The sequence below is a fragment of the Bufo bufo genome, chromosome 1 (assembly GCF_905171765.1).
Source record: "Bufo bufo chromosome 1, aBufBuf1.1, whole genome shotgun sequence".
NCBI lineage: Eukaryota > Metazoa > Chordata > Amphibia > Anura > Bufonidae > Bufo > Bufo bufo.
The window spans coordinates 413,081,008-413,103,464 of NC_053389.1; positions in this window are offsets into that span (position 1 = coordinate 413,081,008).

Here is a 22,457-nt window from a genome sequence, read left to right on the forward strand (position 1 = left end):
GTGAAGCAAGCCATCATTAGGCTGAAAAAGCAAAACAAACCCATCAGAGAGAGAGCAAAAACATTAGGCGTGGCCAAAACAACTGTTTGGAACATTCTTAAAAAGAAGGAATGCACCGATGAGCTCAGCAACACCAAAAGACCCGGAAGACCACGGAAAACAACTGAGGTGGATGACCGAAGAATTCTTTCCCTGGTGAAGAAAACACCCTTCACAACAGTTGGCCAGATCAAGAACACTATCCAGGAGGTAGGTGTATGTGTGTCAAAGTCAACAATGAAGAGAAGACTTCACCAGAGTGAATACAGAGGGTTCACCACAAGATGGAAACCATTGGTGAGCCTCAAAAACATGAAGGCCAGATTAGAGTTTGCCAAACTAAAAAATCTAAAAAAGCCTTCACAGTTCTGGAACAACATCCTATGGACAGATGAGACCAACTTGTACCAGAGTGATGGGAAGAGAAAAGTATGGAGAAGGAAAGGAACTGGTCATGATCCTAAGCATACCACCTAATCAGTGAAGCATGGTGGTGATAGTGTCACGGCGTGGGCATGTATGGCTGCCAATGGAACTTGTTCTCTTGTATTTATTGATGATGTGACTGCTGACAAAAGCAGCAGGATGAATTCTGAAGGGTTTCGGGCAATATTATCTGCTCATATTCAGCCAAATGCTTCAGAAGTCATTGGACGGTGCTTCACAGTGCAGATGGACAATGACCCAAAGCATACTGCAAAAGCAACCAAAGAGTTTTTTAAGGGAAAGAAGTGGAATGTTATGCAATGGCCAAGTCAATCACCTGACCTGAATCCGATTGAGCATGCATTCCACTTGCTGAAGACAAAACTGAAGGGAAAATGCCCCAAGAACAAGCAGAAACTGAAGACCGTTGCAGTAGAGGCCTGGCAGAGCATCACCAGGGATGAAACCTATGCTTTCCAGACTTCAGGCTGTAATTGACTGCAAAGGATTTGCAACCAAGTATTAAAAAGTAAAAGTTTGATTTATGATTATTATTCTGTCCCATTACTTTTGGTCCCTTAACAAGTGGGAGGCACATATGCAAACAGTTGTAATTCCTACACCGTTCACCTGATTTGGATGTAAATACCCTCAAATTAAAGCTGACAGTCTGCAGTTAAAGCACATCTTGTTAGTTTCATTTCAAATCCATTGTGGTGGTGTATAGAGCCAAAAATGTTAGAATTGTGTCGCTGTCCCAATATATATGGACCTGAATGTATGTTCTAAAGCCCTTTTTGACGTGGATTAGTTGCACACAAAAAAGTATTTGCCGATGTATGGTGAAGTGAGAAAATTACTGCCCTTTTTGGCGTGTATTAGTGGCAAAAAAAGATATATTATTTGCCATTTAGCGGTACAGTTGCATGTTCTAAAGCCTTTTGTTGCATGTATAAGTGAAAAAAAGTAAGGGCCTATTTGCAGCTCAGCGGTGCAGTTATATGTTTTTAAACCTTTTTTGGCATCTATTAGTGGGAAAAAAAGGGCTTATTAGCCGTTGTGTGGTGAAGTGAGAAAATTACAGATTTTTTGGGGGTGTTTTAATTTCCTTTTTACTTATTTATTTGATCTAACAGTTTGTCAGACAGAGAAGTGCCAGGCTCTGCACAGGGGAGTGGCAGAGGCCTAAATGTTTCTGGCGCAGGGACATGTCGCAGCAGAGTCAGGGGGTGTGGCAGCAGGAGTCGCAGCGAGAGGCCTGAGCTCCCGGTGTCATCTAAAGGTTGTGTCATGACCAGCAACCCAGCGGTTCTTGAATGGTGGACTCGGTCATCCATTTCATCCCAAGTGACATCAGACATCCCCATCCGAGAGTCGGTGGGTTTGTCAGACACAACCTTTAGTTGGCATGGCCCGGGAGAAGGCCATGTGCCCTCACCTGTCCTCAACCTGCCTCTGTCCTTTTCTGTTCCCTCAGCACAAGAAGTATTATGCTGTGGACTCAGCTACACTATACAGAGAGAACGAGCTACTAGAGAATAGTCGGAAGCTAATGCCCAGCCAAGATATGGAGGAGACATCCGCAGCCTCCTCCGGTAGGCAGGCAAGTAGTGATGAGGAGAGTGACATGGGAGCTGGTGTTGCGAGCGGTCAGGCTCCTGACCCAGAGATGGTTGAGGAGGAAATCAGTGACATGCAGACAGTACTCGAACATGATGATGTAGCTGATCACACTTGGGAGCCGGGCAGTGGCGTGCCCAGAGGGGGCGGGTGGGCGGTCCGCCCCGGGTGCCGACTCTCACGGGGGTGCCAGCAGGCCTAGAAGCAATGAGCACCTCCATCAATACAGATGGAAGTGCTCATTGCTGAAGCGCTGACACCCACATACTGTGGTGGGGCAGGGAGCAAAGCGCATAGTTCCCTGGCTCGCTGCCGACCACCGCCATAGGCTTCAGTCAGGGACAATACATGTCCTTTATGGCCCACTGGGTGAATGTAGTTCCTGCACAGCCACACTAGCAACCTGGCCAGGTGACGCCGCTTCTTCCTCCACGTTCTCACGCTGTTGGTCCTGCGAGAATGTCCGCCTTTGCCTCCTCATCCTCCACAATGTCCTCATCCTCCAATGCAGGGAGAATTCACAGTGTCCCTCCAGCATACCACATGTGCAGGGCATGGCTGTGTCACGCTCGCTGTTCTGCACCTCGTTTGCATCAGTGAACGGATTCACACAGGGAACGAACTGCTCTGTGTTATTCATCAAGAAATCGAATCCTAGCTTTCTCCGTGACAACTCAAAATCGGAACCATGGTGACCAACAATGGGAAGAACATGGTGTTGGCGCTGCATCAATGAGGGCTGAGCCATGCGCCCTGCATGGCACACTTGTTCAATCTGGTTGTAAAGCAGTTCCTGAAGTCTTCCATTCATCTGCAAGACATCCTAAAAATGGCCAGGAAACTTTGCATGCACTATATGCACTACACCGAAAAGCATCCCTCCTACAGCTGCAGCGGCAGAATGGCATCCCCCAACATAGGCTGATATGTGAAGTTTCCACCCGTTGGAATTCCACCTTCCATATGTTGGACCGACTATATGAACAGAGAAAGGCCATAAATGATTTCCTGATGATCCAAGCGGACAGGAGTACTCCTCTGTGTAACTTCGATGTCAGCCAGTGGCAGCTCATGCGTGACACCTGCCGTTTGCTCAGGCCCTTTGAGGAGGCCAAAATATTTGTCAACAACGTCATTCCACTGCTTCATATCCTGGAACAGATGCTGGTAAATCTGGCTGGTCCGGGGAATGGAGACATGGCGAATACATCTCACGGCCACATGACCCTTGTGGGGGCTGAACTGGAGGAGGAGAAGGACATTGGAGCACAAGCAATGTGTAGCGAAAAGGGTGTTTTTTTGTACACAGGTGACAGTAGAGGAGGAGCAGGAGCAGCCAGAGGAGCTACAGGGCGATGAGAAAGATGAAACAGAGGAGCTAGACACACCGTGTATGCGGTGGAGATGGAGGCAGGGAGTCCCACCGAGTTACTTGCACAAATGGCCCGATGCATGCTCACTTGCTTGGGTAGTGACAGACGAATGACTTATGGCTCTCCACCTTGTTGGTCCAAAATGGGGGCCTTTTTTACACCTGCTGAGAGGGAGGACAAACTGAACTACTATAGAGACATCCTATGTAGTCAGTTGACCGCTGCCTATCTGCGCCATCGTCCATCCTCTCTCAGGTCTGAACGGGGGGGGCCCTCCGCGCTCACATTTCTCTGCCATGGCTGCTGTGGCAGGGTGGCGGGGTAGGAGCAGTTCCAGCCCCATCAGCAGCAACTTGAATCTAGAGTCCCTGATGAGCAGATTTTTTCACCTGCCTAATGAAGAAAATACTCACCAGCAGCAGCAGCTAGACCTGGAGCAGGACCTGGACCTGCCACCCCACACTGAAGATCCGCTGGACTACTGGGCAGCCAAACTGAATTTGTGATCGCAACTGGCAGAGTTTGCCCTGGAAAAGCTGTCCTGCCCGGTAAGTAGTGTGGCATCAGAGCGGGTGTTTAGTGCGTCGGGGTCCATAGTTACCCCAAGAAGAACTCGCCTGTCCCCCCAAAATGTGGAGTGACTGATCTTTGTCAAGATGAATCAGGCGTGGATCAGCCAGGATTTCCACTCACCAATGCCTGATGCATCAGACTAGATCATACGTGGTGCCACACCAACACTTTGACAAAAGAGACCGTTTTCTTTTGGCTACCTGCCTTAGCTACTATTCTGATGCTGCCACCTGTCTGATGCCACACATCTGATGCCAAGTGATCTTTCTTTTACCCATCATCTTCAGCTTGTACTGGTATTGCCACACACCTTCTGACTCTATCAACGAGTCACTCTGTGGTCTCCTGATGCTCCTGCCATCTCACCACTCAGGTCTCCTGATGCTACAGCTGCCACCTCCACACTGTCATTGTGCCACCCTGTGGCCTCCTCCTGATGCTGCTGCTGCAACCTACACACTGTCATGGGGCCTTCCTGTGGCCTCCTCCTTATGCTGCCGCTACCTCCACACTGTGTCATTGTGCCACTCTGTGGCCTCCTGATGCTGCTGCCACCTCCACACTGTCATTGTGCCACTCTGTGGCCTCCTCCTGATGCTGCCGCCACCTCCAGACTCTGTCATTGGGCCACTCTGTGGTCTCCTCATGCTGCTTCCACCTCACCATTACGTCAAAGGGCCACTCTGTGGACTTCTCATGCTGTTCCTACCCTCCCCACTTCATGACTGAGCCACTATTTTGCCTTTCGGCCTGGCTGATATCAACATTTATTTGACCCTTCTGATCTGTCAGAAGGACGGAAAAATGAGACGCACAACGGATCCACTCTTGCCCTTCTTTGGCTTTAGCAATACTGATGGATTACTGAGCAAATTCTGACCGAGTGAAGGATGCTCAACAGACAGGATCAGTTTTTTGTTTGAAATCTCTTTTTTATTGATCAAACAAGCAAAGATCGTCACATAATGTAAGCATAATATAGCGTGTATCACATCACGTTCACATTTTGAAAGCATCAAAGGCAATGCCTAACAATACAAGCTAGGATGTGACCATCGCTAGTCTAGGGCTAAATGGCCCTTAGAGCGATCGATCTTACAGTGCAAATGTACACAATATAACAACAGTTACATGTCAATAATGGGAGGGGGAAGAACAAGGCCCAAACATTGTGTCGCCCCTAAGTATCATGTATATCACTCATTTCAGTAATGGATGCAAGACTGTTCATATTATCTATAATAATATTAATATTATGGTATAAACATATATTGGGTGTGTGTCATCACAAATCTCATTCTGATTCCCATTGCTGGGAGTTGAGGAGGTTAGATCTATATTTTAACCAAGGTTGCCATAACTGCAAAAATCTATCTCTGCTGTGATATGTCCAACCTATCAATTCCTCCATTTGGCACATCTGGTGGACCCTTTCACGCCACATCCCCAGTGATGGTGAGTCGGTTGATCTCCATTTTACTGGAATCAAAAGTTTTGCGGCCATGAGCAGCTGTGTGGCTAAGTTGTTTTTCCCCGGTCGAAAGCCTGGAGTAGGTAACCAAAGCAAGATCAGCTGGGCTGAGAGTTTCAGGGTTATTGTGCAAATTTCATTAATAGCAGACTCAATACCTTCCCAGTAGGGTCTGATGACTGGGCAGGACCACCAGATGTGCGACAGGGAACCGGTGGCAGCAGAACATCTCCAGCAAAGATCTGTGGAAAGTATCCCGATTTTAAAAAGGTATTCGGGCGTTCTATACCACCGCAGTGTAGTCTTAACTGAGTTCTCCTGAATTTTTATGCACTTGGAGAAGCCATGCGAAGATTTTTGGATCCACTTAATATCAGCTTCATCAAACTTAAGTTGGAGCTCTTTTTCCCACTCTGCTACCCAAGGTGGGACATTGGAGTCCCTTGTACATAGTATCTGTCTGTAAATGAGCGTGACACATTTATGAGGTAGGCTAGGTAATAAAACATAATTCTCCAGCCACGTCGGATCAGGGGTTGGGATGAACTTAGAGGTCAGAAACTGTCTACCAATACTCTCAAAATCATTTCTCTGAATGAAGTCCCTGTCAGAGGCTGGGTCACCTGAGAGGGCAGCATACAAGTTAGGTGAGGTTTGGAGCTTTTTCATGTCTCCTATTCTATGATGTGAAAGTGCTAGCCATATATCTGATGGGGACTTAATTTGTGGAAACATAAGTGTAGGGATAACTGAGATGGGAGCTAGTGGGGATATCTTACCCTGAGTCGAGGCTAAAGCCATATTCTTATGACATATATTGAGCATTCCCTTGGTTAGCTCACTCTCTACCTTGGGCTCCTCTCCTGTCCTCCCAGGTGTCCATAATCTATGAAAAGATTCCCTACCCAACAGGGCCAGCTCTAAATCAATATACATGCAGTTCGTCTCTTTTCTGGTCAGTTTAAGCCACCTCTCTAGACTGATAGCTTGTATATAAGTCGGTAGATCAGGCAACGAGATACCCCCATTCTTCTTTCTACGAGAAAGAAGGCGAAAGGACATTCTGGGGCGGGCTTTATCCCATAAGTATTTGCTCATGGTAGATTGCAATTTGTTAATGAAGCTAGCTGGTATTGAGATGGGAAGGGCTCTTAAAGTGTACATAATCAACGGCAGAATATAAGTGGTGAGGACATTTTTCCTTCCTAGCCAGGTCAGGAAAGGAGAGCTGCTCCTAGTGAGAACAGCGGTGACCTTGGTAAGCAGTGGGGGAAAGTTAAGTTTGAACAACAGCTTGGGATCCATTGGTATCATTACACCTAAATATTTTATTGCTTGAGTAGGCCATTTGAATGGTGTGAGGGCTTTAACTTTATTACGCAAAGCGGTCGAGAGGGAAACACCCAGGGCCTCCGACTTATCAAGGTTAATCTTGAAATTTGATATAACCCCGAAGGAATCGAAAATCTGCATAACCTCTGGAAGAGCCTCTTCAGGATTAGTCATCAAAAGTAACAGATCATCCGCGAAGGCGGCCATCTTATGGGTGTAATTGCTTATTTTCACTCCTTTAATCAGGGGGGATTGTCGGAACTTAAGAAGAAGCGTCTCTAGGGTGAGAACAAATAAAGTTGGGGACAAAGGGCATCCCTGGCGCGTGCCATTTCTAATTTGGAAGGCGTTCGATAGGGTGCCGTTAACCAGTACTCTCGCAGATGGTGCAGAGTATAATGTATAGATAGCTCCAATGAAGCTGTCCGGAAAACCAAAAGCATTTAACACCTTATTCATATAGGCCCAGCTGACCCTATCGAACGCCTTCTCCGCATCCGTGCCTAATAGAACAAGAGGGGATCTAAATTTGATGGAGTGAGTGATCGCATGTATAACTCTGCTGACATTATGCCTACCCTCTCTGCCTGCCACGAATCCCACCTGTTCTTCTCCCACAAGCCCAGAGAGCAGCCCAGCCATCCTGCTATTAAGCAATTTGGCCCACCACTTCAAATCAGTATTTAATAGTGAAAACGGCCTATAACTGCCGCATGTTTCCTTATCCTTTCCTTCTTTGTGGATGATTGTTATATGTGCTTCCTGGGCCTGTGGGGTCAAGGAACCACCAGTGAGAAGGAGATTGCACGTATCAACAAAGTGCGGGATTAAAATGTCTTTATACTTTTTATAATAAGAGATTGGGAACCCATCAGGCCCGGGACTCTTGCCTGTAGGAATAGACATTAGGACCTTATCTACTTCTTCTTTTGTAAATGGCTGCAGCAGCCGATGCGTATCGTCTGTTGAGAGTCTCGGTATGTTGATGGATTTGAGAAAATCCGACGTGCGCTCCTCAATTTGCTGAGCATTAAGGGGTACTGGGAGGTTATACAAGTTCGAGTAAAAGGAGCAAAACTCCTGGGCAATCGCTGGGGTGTTGATAAGTCGGAGGCCCGAGGCTGATTTAATAGCCTGGATAAAAGACCTATTCCTCTGGCCCTTAATTAGGCTGGATACCAACTTGGAGCCTCTATTACCATGGAGATATTGTTTAAAGCGCAACGTCTTCAAGGCTCCTGCAGCTCTAATGTTCAAAAGATCAGTGATCTTATGTCTTAAGCACTTAAGTGATAGTAAAACTTCATCTGTCCTAGTTTTTTTATGAAGGGTTTCAAGTGTGGAGATTTGCTGTAATAGGGAATCTAGTTGTTTTTGCCTGCGCTTTTTGGCACTGGATCCCAAGCTGATAAGCTCCCCTCTGACTACGACCTTATGGGCTTCCCAAAGTGACGTCCCTTTAGCGAGGTTCCCAGTGTTTTCTTGAAAATAATTTTTGAGGCATATCTCAACTGCCTTCCTATTGGACTCTTCTTCCAAGAGCGTCTCATTTAATCTCCAGACCCAGGATCTCGGAGGCAAGGCGCTGATTCTCACCCCCACACTCACAGGCGCATGGTCAGAAATGACCATGTTCCCTATCTTTGCCTCAAAAACCGAGGACAGCATATGGTTAGCAATAAAAATATAATCCAGGCGCTGATATGAATTATGCGCCTGTGAGTGGAAGGTGTAATCTTTTTCCTCAGGATGGATAAGGCGCCAAACGTCCGAGACCCCCAGGTCTCTGAGAGCAATAAGCAGTCTCCTCAGTTGCCTTCTTGAGGTAGGGCGGCTTGTGGAGGTCGAATCTATCAGGGGATCTAGCGTGAGATTAAGGTCTCCCCCTAAAATGATGTATCCTTCTCTAAACGCTTTAAGATTCTCTAGGGTGTGTAGCAGCCAGGTGACCTGTCCACTATTTGGAGCGTACAGATTCGCTAAAGTGTATTTAGTGTTAGCTATTTTACCTTTTAAAAATAAAAAGCGACCATCAGGGTCAGCTAACTTGGCTTCTAAAGAAAAAGGGACCTTCTGACCTAAGGCAATAGAGACACCTCTAGCAGCTGAGGAGTAGGATGCATGGTGCCAAACTGCAAAATGTTTATTAACTGTTTTGGGGATATGTAAGTGCCTAAAATGGGTCTCTTGCAGGAAGACTAAGTCTGCACCTTCCCTCCGGAGCATATGGTAGATCTGACTCCTTTTCTGTGGGGTGTTCATACCATTTACATTGAGGGACAATACTTTTAGATCAGTCATTAAAAACCAATGTTAATCTGAGCAAAAGATCTAAGTGACCAGGAGAGGGCGACACAGGGCAACACATGGAACAAATAATACATGAACCAAACATCTGATGAGGAGGGTAACTGGGCAGTTACTAGGTAAGTAATAACTACCTGAGGGGTTATAAACCCCGACTAGGGGGAAGTTAGTGTGTAAACACCCTTGAGCCAGGCCTCACACACTAAGCCCAATAGAGAGAACAGGACAGTATGCATATACAGACATTTTACTATATAAGGACACAGCGTTTATTCCTGTCTCACTGAGCTGCTGCATAATGACAACGTCATAGGAACAAATGCAGACAGGGCAGTAGAGCTCTCCGGACTATCAGCCATGAGCAACCAGACATTAAACCTTGCACAACCTATGACGGCTTGTTAATGGGGTTCAGAATGAGACAGGAGAAGAGGCAAGGGAAAGGGGGGAAGAGTTATGAAGGAGAAAGCGGGAGAGGGTAAGATTGAACAAACATAATATAAGGAAAGTGGGCTGAAAAGGCAAACCATAGGGACACTGAAGGATTAATCAGACATTGAATATAGAACCTGAATCCTATAAGCTGAAGCATAGTGATCGCATAAGTCCCTTTTATGGCAAGTTCTGGAACCACAGTTCAGGCACTTCTCAAGGAATTAAGGGATTCTTTTCTTCGGAGATTTCTTCTTTTGCGCCAGGCGCCAATCTTCTACCTGCGGTAGGTTCGGAAGATCCAATGTCGGGTTGCACGGGAGCCATGACTGAATGTCCAGAGCTTCTGAACCCAGTGCCTCCCATATAGGCAGCAAATCCTCCGGGAGTCTTACTGTATATTGCTTCCCCCCTATGGCGGTGCTGAGGCCAAAAGGGAACAGCCATCTTACTGGCAGTTTCTTTTCTCTTAGGAGCGCGGTCAAAGGGCGCAAGTTCCTGCGCTTGGCTAGTGTGCTCGCTGCCAGATCCTGGTATAATTGCACTTTATGGCCGTCCAAAGAGGGGTCTCCTTTCTCCCTTGCCGCTTTCAGGAGAGCTGCAGTGTCTAAAAAGTTCATTAGAGCACAAACAACGTCTCTGGGCGGTTCACCCACCGCCGGCTTGGGCCTGAGAGCTCTATGTGCCCTTTCTATAACGATGGCGGCAGCTTGTTCTTCACCCACAAGGGAGGCAAACAGGGAACGGACTGCGTCGGTCAAGTCCTCAGCTTGAACCGCTTCAGGTATTCCTCTCAAACGTACATTTTTCCTCCGCCCTCTGTTTTCCTGGTCTTCCAGGTTCAGGAAAGCAGTGTTGATCATCTTAGACATAGTTGTCAAGTGATTGTGGATTCCCGCTTCTCGCTGGACTAACAGGTCCTGGTTTTCTTCCAGGCTTTCTACCCTGTGACCGAGCTGTTGGAATTCGGCCTTAATGTCCGATAGCTCCTTCATTACCGGGCTAAGGGCCTGTGTCAGCGACTGCTGAAGGAAGCTTCGAGTTAGGGGCAGGGAGTCCGGCTCACCTCTGCTGTATACTTCAGCGTCTGAGCTGTCAGCTTCCGAGTCGGCTCCCTCCCGCTCGGAAAAGTTTCGCGCCTCTCGCGCCATCTTGCCTCCATCAGGGTGCGATGTGGATCGCCTGTTGAGGAACTTGTTCAGGTCTCCCTGAGTCTTCTTTGCCTTTGTAGTGGCCCCTGAGGCACCCTCTTTGTCTCTGAGGGTTTTCCCCATCTTTAGTATCCGTGTCCGCTGATTAAATCTAATAAAGCTGGGCTAGCTGTGTGGAGCTCTGGTGAAGTCGACCTACACCATGGCTTGCCGGCTCCGCCCCCCAGGATCAGTTTTTTGGTGGATAATTGTTTTGACGGATCAGAGGAAGGGCAAAATAATCAGTGATGTTAACACAAACTTACTGCTGACACCCACTCCACTCTGTCTGGGGTGCTCTACTTGTATAAGCATTTAATAGAACAGGTTCTGTAGAAATCTATGCGGAATCAGTGAATTAGTGTAAAAGGAGTGCGCTCTTTCACTCTATAGTAGGATCTAGGCATCTGCACGGTTCTTTATACCTGGCGGTAACATTGACCTGTAAGGCTGAGTTCACACTTGAGTTATTTGGTCAGTTTTGGCCCCATAACTGTCCAAATAATTGAGATGTGCAGTGATTCTAAGAGCGACGCCTGTCATCTACATGTCATACTGACTCACAGTATTGTTTCACTAACACAGCAGACTCCCTATGCGTGTTACTGCAAGGCACAGTGTTCTACACCTCTATAAAGGCTCTCTGCAGCCAGCAAATAGCCGTTTTTAAAGCGATTCGCCACAAATAAATTTGAATTGAATTGAATTTTTTTAAAAATATGGCGAACCGGTTCAATCGAATTTTTGCTAAATTTGCTCATCTCTAGTGCTTATCCAATGATGACCAGTATAGACTGAATTACTCACCTGAACTAATTATGCTGCAGGGAGGTGCCGAAAGACAGCATGTTACATGGCGCTTGGGGACCGTCAACACTGCAGCCAGTCATTGGCTGCAGTAGCACACTTGATCCCGTCTGTGTAGGAATTTTACTAGTGAGCTCCAAATCAATGCAAATGTAGTGGTAGACTGAAGGAACCAAAACTGAGCAGTGGGGGCACAGATGAGTATAACTCCCATCACTTGTCTTGCAGGGAGGGTAGGCTGAGCCAAAAAGCATTTAAATAGCTAAAGAACCCTTTTAAATTGACTAATTCATTGTTTAATTTTACATGCTGTTTTTATGACCGTGTGTGTCTGCCAGATATCACCTGTGTAGTGAAAGGATTTAACATACTGTATCACTTACACATTTCCTAGCATGGAATCATTTTTTCATGAAATGAGCAATTCCTTTATTAGGACAAACACAGTAAAGTAGGTTCCAATAAATAATAAAGTCTCTGTGCAGGATATTTGTCCCCTCGAGCGCTTGCAAATCCTAAGACAATGTGGGTAAAAAAGTCCACCAAATAAAGTTATAGAAAGAAGGATGCTGAAATCGGGAGCCATCGATTCAGCAGGTCTTGATCCAAACTGCGATCCCACCAGTGAAGTGCCACTTGTAGAGAATAACACCAGACTCCCACTTCCAAAGATTTCAAAGGAAGGAGGGCGCAAGAATAGTGAAGTACGTACCGATGGGTCAGATAAAAATGATTTAATATACTCACAAAAGTACAGGTATAAAAGCGTATTAAAAACAATCTGTGTTGCCCGACCCGGGTTTCGCCATAATGCTTCGTCTGGGGCGAAGCATTATGGCGAAAGCATTATGGCGAAACCCGGGTCGGGCAACACAGATTGTTTTTAATACGCTTTTATACCTGTACTTTTGTGAGTATATTAAATCATTTTTAGCTGACCCATCGGTATGTACTTCACTATTCTTGCGCCCTCCTTCCTTTGAGATCTTTGGAAGTGGGAGTCTGGTGTTATTCTCTACAAGTGGCACTTCACTGGTGGAATCGCGGTTTGGATCAAGACCTGCTGAATTGACGGCTCCCGGTTTATGTCCGCTCTACTAACAGAGCTCTCCTATTGAAGACACAAATGAGATCTCCTTACACGCATCTTACAAGTGGAGCTCTGTGAGTACATAGCATTCACAAGGCGCGATAGTTGTTTAGAGCATACTACACCATAGTGCGTTTTTTCACTACATTTCAGGTTTCCATGCCACTGTTGAGAGTTTCCGTGTGTATGTGGTCCTATTAACTGAAGACCTTTTCGAATATAAGGAAAAGAGAATTTACTTAAACAGAAAAGAATCTTCTCCTGCAGCGCAATCCTTCTTTCTATAACAGTAAAGTAGGTTGTTTATCCACCTTCAGCAATGGTAGGTATCTCAATGGCTAAGAAAATTCTGAACGTACTGTCTAGTGGTCTTTGGGAAGTGCCTTGTTCCTTGTCGAACTAATGCTATAGTCGGCATTCTCATGGACAATTAAGTGATTTTTGCACTATGAGGGCTTTTTGTCATGTAATGGAGTTCTGTTGGGTGACTGTATGGCAGGGAACTAAAGGATTTTGTTTGGGACTGCATGGGAACTCTATGACTGACACTATATGGTATCTCTGTGGTTGGCACTACAGGTGTGTCCACCACTAACGTATCTCAAGTATAGTTAAGGAGTCCAATTTCTCATTAAAAATATTATAGAATTTCACAACATGCTAGATAAAGCCATTGACAGACTACAATTTACATTATAATAAGCAAAGACATCTTGTGACAGAATATCACAGGATAATGTAGTTTTAGCTCCAAATCAATGCAAATGTAGTGGTAGACTGAAGGAACCAAAACTGAGCAGTGGGGGAACAGATGAGTATAACTCCCACCACAGGTCTTGCAGGGAGGGTAGGCTGAGCCAAAAAGAATTTCACAACATGCTAGATAAAGCCCTTGACAGACTACAATTTACATTATAATAAGCAAAGACATCTTGTGACAGAATATCACAGGATAATGTAGTTTGAGCTCCAAATCAATGCAAATGTAGTGGTAGACTGAAGGAACCAAAACTGAGCAGTGGGGGAACAGATGAGTATAACTCCCACCACAGGTCTTGCAGGGAGGGTAGGCTGAGCCAAAAAGAATTTCACAACATGCTAGATAAAGCCCTTGACAGACTACAATTTACATTATAATAAGCAAAGACATCTTGTGACAGAATATCACAGGATAATGTAGTTTGAGCTCCAAATCAATGCAAATGTAGTGGTAGACTGAAGGAACCAAAACTGAGCAGTGGGGGAACAGATGAGTATAACTCCCACCACAGGTCTTGCAGGGAGGGTAGGCTGAGCCAAAAAGCATTTAGATAGCTAAAGAACCCTTTTAAATTGACTAATTCATTGTTTAATTTTACATGCTGTTTTTAATGTAGTTTTGTAGTTTTAAAAAGCTGGTCAAATCACGCCACTCATGTCGGGATATGATGAGCCAAATTCAAAGGCAAGGAAGGACAAATCAGTATATGGAGGCTTGACAGCTGGCCTTTGGCACTTTGTACTGCCAGTATTTGAAGGCCATTTGTCTGGCACTATTTCTAGCAGTGTACGGGTGCTCCGCTGTTGGCATTGTATGGGGCCCTGCGGTTGGTTATGAGACAACTTGCTCTGTCTTCAATAGTGTTGAGCGTGAATATTCAAATCGCTAATTTTTATTGAGAATTTGCGAATCTTTAGAATATAGTGCTATGTATTCGTATTCACGAATAGTGTTGATCTCGAATATTCTAATCACAATTTTTTTTATCGCAAATATATTATATTGCCAATTTTTGCAATCAAGTAAATAATGACTGGCGATCACGAATTCTTGAAGTTATGGCGAATTGATGGCAAATATTATGCGAAAAATTCACTAAATATAGCAAATTCGAATATTGCCTATGCCGCTTATCATTAGTCTTCCACTCAGTAAGCTCAGTTTGTGAAAATGTTCTCCCCTTGCTACTTTGTGCTGTATATATTTCAATACTGCTAAAATGTTGATAACAGTTTAAGACAACATACAATAAATGACATAGGCAGGCAACACAGTAGCAAAGAAAAGATAGAGAGCTATATAACATCTATAACAGTTTAAGGCTGCCTATTAACGGGGTTGTCCGATATTTTGATACTGATGACCTATCCTCAGGATAGGTCATCAGTATCTGATCGGCGGGGATCCCAGATGGGCCTCCTCCTAGCGCCACAGCCTTCCCCCTGAGGATAGGTAATCAGTATCAAAATCTTTAGCTCTGCAACCCCTTTAACTCTGCAACCCCTTTAAACTCTTTTTAGTATTAAATACAAATGATGAAAATGTATTTTATTCTATATAAGTGTTAAAACATCTATAAATATTTGAAACAACGAGAAAGTATAAGAGCTGCAAATAAATAAGAATTTATTAGGTGTTTGGGTTTATTGGGTTATTTTGCAGATGAAATGGTGGTCTGTGACTCAAACACCATGTTTTCTTTTCAGAAATCCTCTCCGTCCAGAATTCACATCTGCAGCATCGCTATTGCCATATGGTGATATGTGTCACGTCTTTGACTTTCTGTCAACATTCTGGTACTGGATGCTGTAACATATTTGACATAAAAAGGGTGTTTATGACAAATGACCTGAACAGCAAGGTCTTTTTCATGCAAAGGTTGAGAGGAATTTAACCTTAGTGAACCAGTATTACTAATTTTGGACTACTTTCCCTGCTCGCTACATTGACTACAGTCACGGCTGATTTATTGCGTTATTGCTGGATCAACATCTATCATGTCCCTTTTCCCTCTAAGCCCATCCCACTAAATGCTAAAAAATGATGGTTAAAGTATGACATTAACAGTATGTGTAAAACAAATAAACTACATAATAAATACTAGGAGGTTCTGCAATCTGTCATGTTTCTGTTGAAGTTATCTGTAGTAAATCATTAAAGGGATTTTCAGAAATTTTAATACTCCAGAGGATAGGTCATCAGTATCTGATCGACGAGGGTCCGACACCCAGTACCCCTGCCGATCAGTTGTTTGAGAAAGCACCGATGCGCCTGTGAGCGCCATGAAAATCTACCTGATCACTAAGCTCAGGGCTGTACATTGTATAGCTTGGTATTGCGCTCATCCCCATTAAATTATATGGGTCTCAGCTGCAACTAGACCACGTGACAGTTGAGTGTGTCATTACTGGTCTAGAAAAAGCGAAGAGAAGGCCACGACACTCCCAGGAGAGCTGGTGCCTTCTCAAACAGCTGATCGACGAGAGTCCCAGGTGTCAGACCCCACTGATCAAACACTGATAGGTCATCAGTATTAAAATCTCAGAAAACCCCTTTAAGGCTGAATTCACACGTTCGTGGAACATGGTCCGTGAGATACCGGACTGGCATCCTGCTTAGTGCAGAAGCGCAATGCGTCATTGGTTGCTATGACGCCGTGCGCTTTGTGCCACTGCCGCAGTACAGTAATACACTCGTATGATCTATAAGTCTTCAGACCCTTTCACTAAGGCTACATGCACACTACCGTTCCATTTTTTGCGGTCCGCAAACCGCGGATCCGCAAAAAACGAAAGACACCTGTGTGCCTTCCGCAATTTGCGGAACGGGCGGCCCATTGTAGAAATGTCTATTCTTGTCCGCAAAACGGACAAGAATAGGACATGTTATATTTTTTTTGCGGGCCTACGGAATGGAGCAACGGATGCGGACAGCATTGAAGTGAATGGGTCAAAATCCGAGCCGCAAAAACTGCGGCTCAGCTGAGGACCCGAAAAACGGTCGTGTGCATGAGGCCTAAGCAGGATGCCATAGTAGAACATTGCGGCACACAGTTTCTTAGATTTGCAATTATTCAAGTTTTAATAGTATCAATTTACATCATCAACATGATCCAGTTACAATCCCCATGGCATAATGGTAATCACAATCGGTGAGTACAATGACCGTACGTTTCGGCCAGAGGGGCCTTCTTCAGCGGTCAAAATATATAATTAAAGTAACAGAGATAAGGAGTGACTTAATTGCAAATGGGAAATAAAATAAAAATAAAAATAAAAAATTTTTGTGGAAAAAATGGTTACAAAAATATACATGATTAGAGGAGGCAGACGGTACACTTGTCAAATTACGTGCATGCATATAGCTCCCAATATATTATGCTAAATATTTGTGGGAAAAAAGCAAAAGAACTGCAAGGGGTGAATAAATGTAAAAAAAGGGGGGGGGAGTTGGGCGGAAGAGAGGACAGTTGATTAAGTAATGTAAGGATACAGGGGTCAGTTTGTAGAGGCCCGGTGATCAAAAGGACGCCATGAAGGGTTACAGGGATAATATAACAGTCCAAAAGCAATACAGGGGGAAGTTATAGAAGCAATACAACGGGGTTACCGAGATGCAGATAAAGTATTGGGCAAAGATAAATATGTTGCCGATAGAGAAGGCTGGAGATTTGGGAGGCAGGAGTCTTACCTGGGAGCGATTGTAGTGGATTACGCTGGATCACAGGCTAGTGCCTGTGTGTGTGTGTCTATTTAAAGTATGCCGGCGTGCGGGCAATGGCGGGCACGTGATCCGGAAATCACGTGACCGGAAGTGTTGTTGTGTGTTCCACCTGCGTGTCAGATGTTTCCAGCTTCCTGTCATGTGTGCTTGTGATGTATGAGGGGGCAGAAAAGAAGCAGATGATTGTATGTGGAGTGAATTTTATTGTATACTATATAGAATGGAGACTAATTATTGTTCATCCTGATATATATAAATAACAAATCATTCATTTAAGTATTGCCTAGCAAGATGCATCTCCATACATATGATCATCATGCAGCATCAAAGAAAAACGAACAATAAATGCATTATATATAATCACATATACATATATGAGACATATGTCAAAATTGTTAATCTATATAACTGTAAGGAGAACAACTTAGTAGTGAACATTTCTTCATTCAATTTATCACCAGCACAGACTAATATATTACAGAAGGGCTTATCATTTTGCCCTACATCCAATTTCAGCTCATTCACATTGGAGCAAGAGCTCCAAAGATTTTACAGGATGTTGAGACTTAAAGTACACTTCAGCGGACTGATCTCAAACCGGCTGATCTCGCGGATTCGCCCAATCCATTATCTATTGACACACTAGGACTCAGGAACAAAAGCTCGTTTATGCCTCCCAGGAACAAGCATCCAGTAGAAACCTATATGTCCCTCTCCCAAAATATGATTAAAGACATATTAATGAAGAACACTTCAGGACAATATAGACATACCAACAACGGTTGAAGAAAACATGGCCCTTAAATCCCTACAAGAACACAAAGATCTTACCATTAAACCAGCCGACAAGGGCGGCACATTAGTGGTAATGGACAAGGCAGATTATCTTAGGGAAATTAGGAGACAGTTAGCCGACGATTCTACCTATGAGATTCTACATGAAGACCCCACTAGACGTATTCAGGGATTTATCTCAAACACTATTTTAAAATATTCCAGTAGAGGGATCATCGACACTAAAACTGACATCTTACTCACTAAACAGAACCCGATTATTCCGGTCTTTTATACATTACCCAAGATTCATAAAAATTTGCATAACCCCCCAGGACGCCCCATAGTAGCCTCTAGTGACTCCATTTATTCATCATTTGCGATCTACATGGAGAAAATCCTCACACCACTTACCAAAAATTCCAGATCTTTCATACTAAACACATCCGATTTTCTGTTCAAAATACGGCAACTACACATCCCATCGCATTGCACACTAGTGACAATTGATGTCAATAGCCTTTATACTTCTATAGAGAATGACAAGAGTATTCAGGCCACAGCCAGATTGTTGCAAACACAATCAGGATTACAAACAGAACAACAAGAGTTTTGTCTTGAACTTTTGAGGATTATTCTAACAAAAAATTTCTTTATGTTTGGTGACACTTTTTATGGCCAGAAAAGGGGCACCGCAATGGGGTCGAATGTGGACCCTCCCTATGCTAACGCATTTATGGCATCATTCGAGGAGACTTTTGTATATACACATCGTTTGTTTCAAGAATTCTCCATTATTTGGTTGCGTTTTATAGACAATATTTTTAGCATATGGAGGGTCCCTTTAGCTTCAATTGATGAGTTTGTGCAGGACCTTAACCAGATTTATCCGGAACTGGGTTTCACCATGCACACAAGTCAGGAGGCTATCAGCTTCCTGGATACATTGATCAAGTTGGATTCAGAGGGCCACATCACATTAGATCTATTCCATAAACCTACAGATTGCAATAGCCTTCTTCATTATAGTAGCTGTCACCCTAGAGCCACCAAGAATTCCCTGCCTAAATCACGATACATGCGAGTCGATCGCATAGTTTCCAATAATGATACGAAGGTTGAAAGATTGGACGAGATGACACACAAGTTCCATATGAGGGGTTATCCACAACATATACTTGATACAGCTAAGCAGAGCCTAGGAGAGACTAGTCAACCACAAACAACCAATTCAAAACATATAGCGTCTGTCACAACATATCATCCCCTAGTACCCAAAATACACCAGGCTTTACGGAAACATTGGTCCCTGTTGAATAAAGCATACCCACATATTGAGGAATTTCATCAACCACCCATCACCTGTTATAAGAGACCACAAAACATTAAAGGGAACCTGTCACCGGGATTTTGGGTATAGAGCTGAGGACATTGGCTGCTAGATGGCCACTAGCACATCCGCAATATCCAGTCCCCATAGCTCTCTGTACTTTTATTGTGTAAAAAAAACAATTTGATACATATGCAAATTAACATAAAAGAGTCATATCTTACTTGTGTGACTAGAGAAGAGTCATATTTTCAAGCTCTGACTCATCTCAGGTTAATTTGCATATGTATCAAATCGTTTTTTTTACACAATAAAAGCACACAGAGGGAATGGATATTGCGGATGTGCTAGCGGCCATCTAGCAACCCATGTCCTCAGCTCTATACCCAAAATCCAGGTGACAGGTTCCCTTTAAGGACAAACTAGTGAGAGCGGACATAGGTAGCTTCACCAAAATACCCAGACAGACATTCTTGAGGAGCCAACGACGCGGAACTTTCCCTTGTCTACACTGTGCACAGTGTTCGAGCGTAATAAAGGGTGAATACATCACTCATCCACGTACTGGACAGCATTTTCCCATCCAGGGAACAAGCCAAATAATCAGGTGGTTCAAATTACCAGGCTGGATGAAGTCATAACTCTATTTTTCTGGCACTGCGCTCTTGATGCATTACCCTAGTAGTTCACACCACCTATTAGTTGGCTTAATTTATGGCAGAAATGTGAGCCAAATCTTTTGCACATTTTTGGCCCACATTGTCACATCTTTATACGCACCTTCTATTAAGCCAATCTCTTTCCAGCTAAGCTACACCCCCTTATTTTACCAGTCAAAAAAAGTAAAAATGTCCAAAACACTGAATAAGCATTTGTGCAAACCATGTACACTAGTTTTTTTTGGCACAAACTGTGCATTATTCTGACACATTTTGATTAGTTAATCAAACTTGAAACCACCAAGTGAATTGCTTTAGTATGATGTAAATACTAAGCCTGTTTCTCCACATGAGACCAGTAAAATCTTAAATGTGTTATCCAAAATTTTAAGAAAATCAAAACTCTATCAAAAATCTATGATGCCATATTCATATTTAGTTTGCTTATATAAATTTTTTGAAATTGAGATCCTCTTGCCCCCACCTGCAGCAAGCCGCTCCATTTCTCCTGCTACTTCTGGAGTGCAGATGGGTTTCAGCTGTGAAAGTAAATTGCCTACAATCATTTCATCAGTTCTCCTGTTTCTTCTGTTACCACCCATTACACCTCTCCTTTTCCCACCCAGTATCCCACATAGCTCAAATAACCCATAGGAGCAAAAAGCTACATCTGCCGCCATGCTCAGTAAACAAACAATGGGCCATATACCGTATGTGTACTCTTTAGTGATAACTAGTGTTGAGCGCGAATATTCGAAAAGCGAATAGCGGCATTTTGAGAATTCTCGAATATTTAGAATATAGTGCTATATATTCTTAATGACGAATATTATTATTATAATTTTTTTTAACACAGTGCACATCAGGTGATCATCCCTCCCTTCTTCTAGCTTGTGGGCCAATGAGAAGGCTTTGTCACAGCTTAGCAACATCCCTAGCAACCAATAGAAAATTTGCCTGCCCCTTACTATACAAGTTGCGCATATTGCAAAAAATATGCGCATGATTAATTGCTGAAAATTCGCAAGCGCAAATAAATTGGAGCACTCTATCTGCATATAAAGCTATTCTAATGTTCTGCCGTGCCAACCATTTTCTCCAGTCTCAGGAAACTTATACCAGCTTGAAAAATGTAGCATAAGTGACCCACGCCACTTTTTCACATGCATTACGCAAATAATACATTGCAGATTTTCGCAATCAAGAATATAATCTCGAATTCTCGAATTCTCGAATATATGACGAATATTCTACAAAATATTAGTGAAATATTGCGAATTCGAATATTGCCCCTGCCGCTCATCACTAGTGATAACCCGTACATTAAAGGTGGGACTGGCAGTAGGATAGGTCACATGCATAATGAACAGCATGTGATTCTAAGCACACAGATAGAAGCCCCACGGAATTGTGTGGGTGGTGCCAGTATTGTGCAAGACAATGGTGGGCAACGTCTACAAGAAAGATATTGAGAAGCACAGTGCATTCAGAAAGTCTTCAGACCCTTTAACTTTTTTCACATTTTGTTATGTTGCAGCCTTGTGCTAAATTTTTTATTTATTTTTGCCATGATTCTGCACCCAATACCCCATAATGACAAAGTAAAAACTGAATATTTGAAATCTTTGCTAATTTATTGAAAAGAAAACACTAAAATATTGCATTCATATAGAAAGAACCGACACTCAATATCAATGCAATGTTCTTTTATTGTTTCACATGGAGGAACAATAATAGATCAGGTGACGCATTTCGACTCTACATGAGTCTTTGTCAAACCAGTAAATGTGAATACAAAATTAGTGCATTTAAATAGACCGCCGTTTACCACGTCAGCGGAAGTGACATTCCGTAACCACGGAAACATAAAAACAAATGAATCAAGAGTTTATACAAAACATCGACAGAGAACATAAAGAAAACATAACAAATGAAAAATATTATAAACAATAAGTTTAGTTATTATCAAAATTAGGATTTTTGTACCTCTAGTTACAACGTCAGCGGAGGTGACGCTACGTAACCAGGGAAACAAGTAAACAAATATATCTGACGTTTATCCTGGGGCCTGGCGATAACATATACAGAACAAAGGATCAAAATACCATGGATGACCAAAATGATCAACGTTGCAAACAATGGATACAAAATATCTCAATGTATGGTATACCAAATAACACCATAATTGACATTGTTAGCATTTAATAAATGAAAAGTAAAGGGAGACCTGTTAGGGTAATATCTTTTCGCATCAGGTTTTCTGTAAGCAAAACAAAAGTATATAAGTTAAAACCTATAAAATGGCATTTAATTCATATTCGTGATTTAAGCCTCCTGGCTCCAAGGTTCGTAACCTATGGATCCAGAATGCCTCGCTTTTTAAAAAAAACTAGACTCTGTCTCCTCCCCTGCGAAGAGGTTGTACTTGCTCAAAAATTTGAAACTGCAATTGAGAGATGTTGTAGCGACAGCGATCAAAATGAAAGGGTATAGGTAACAGTAAATTTTTCTTCCTTATTGTCGATTTATGTTTGGAAAATCTGTCTTCCAT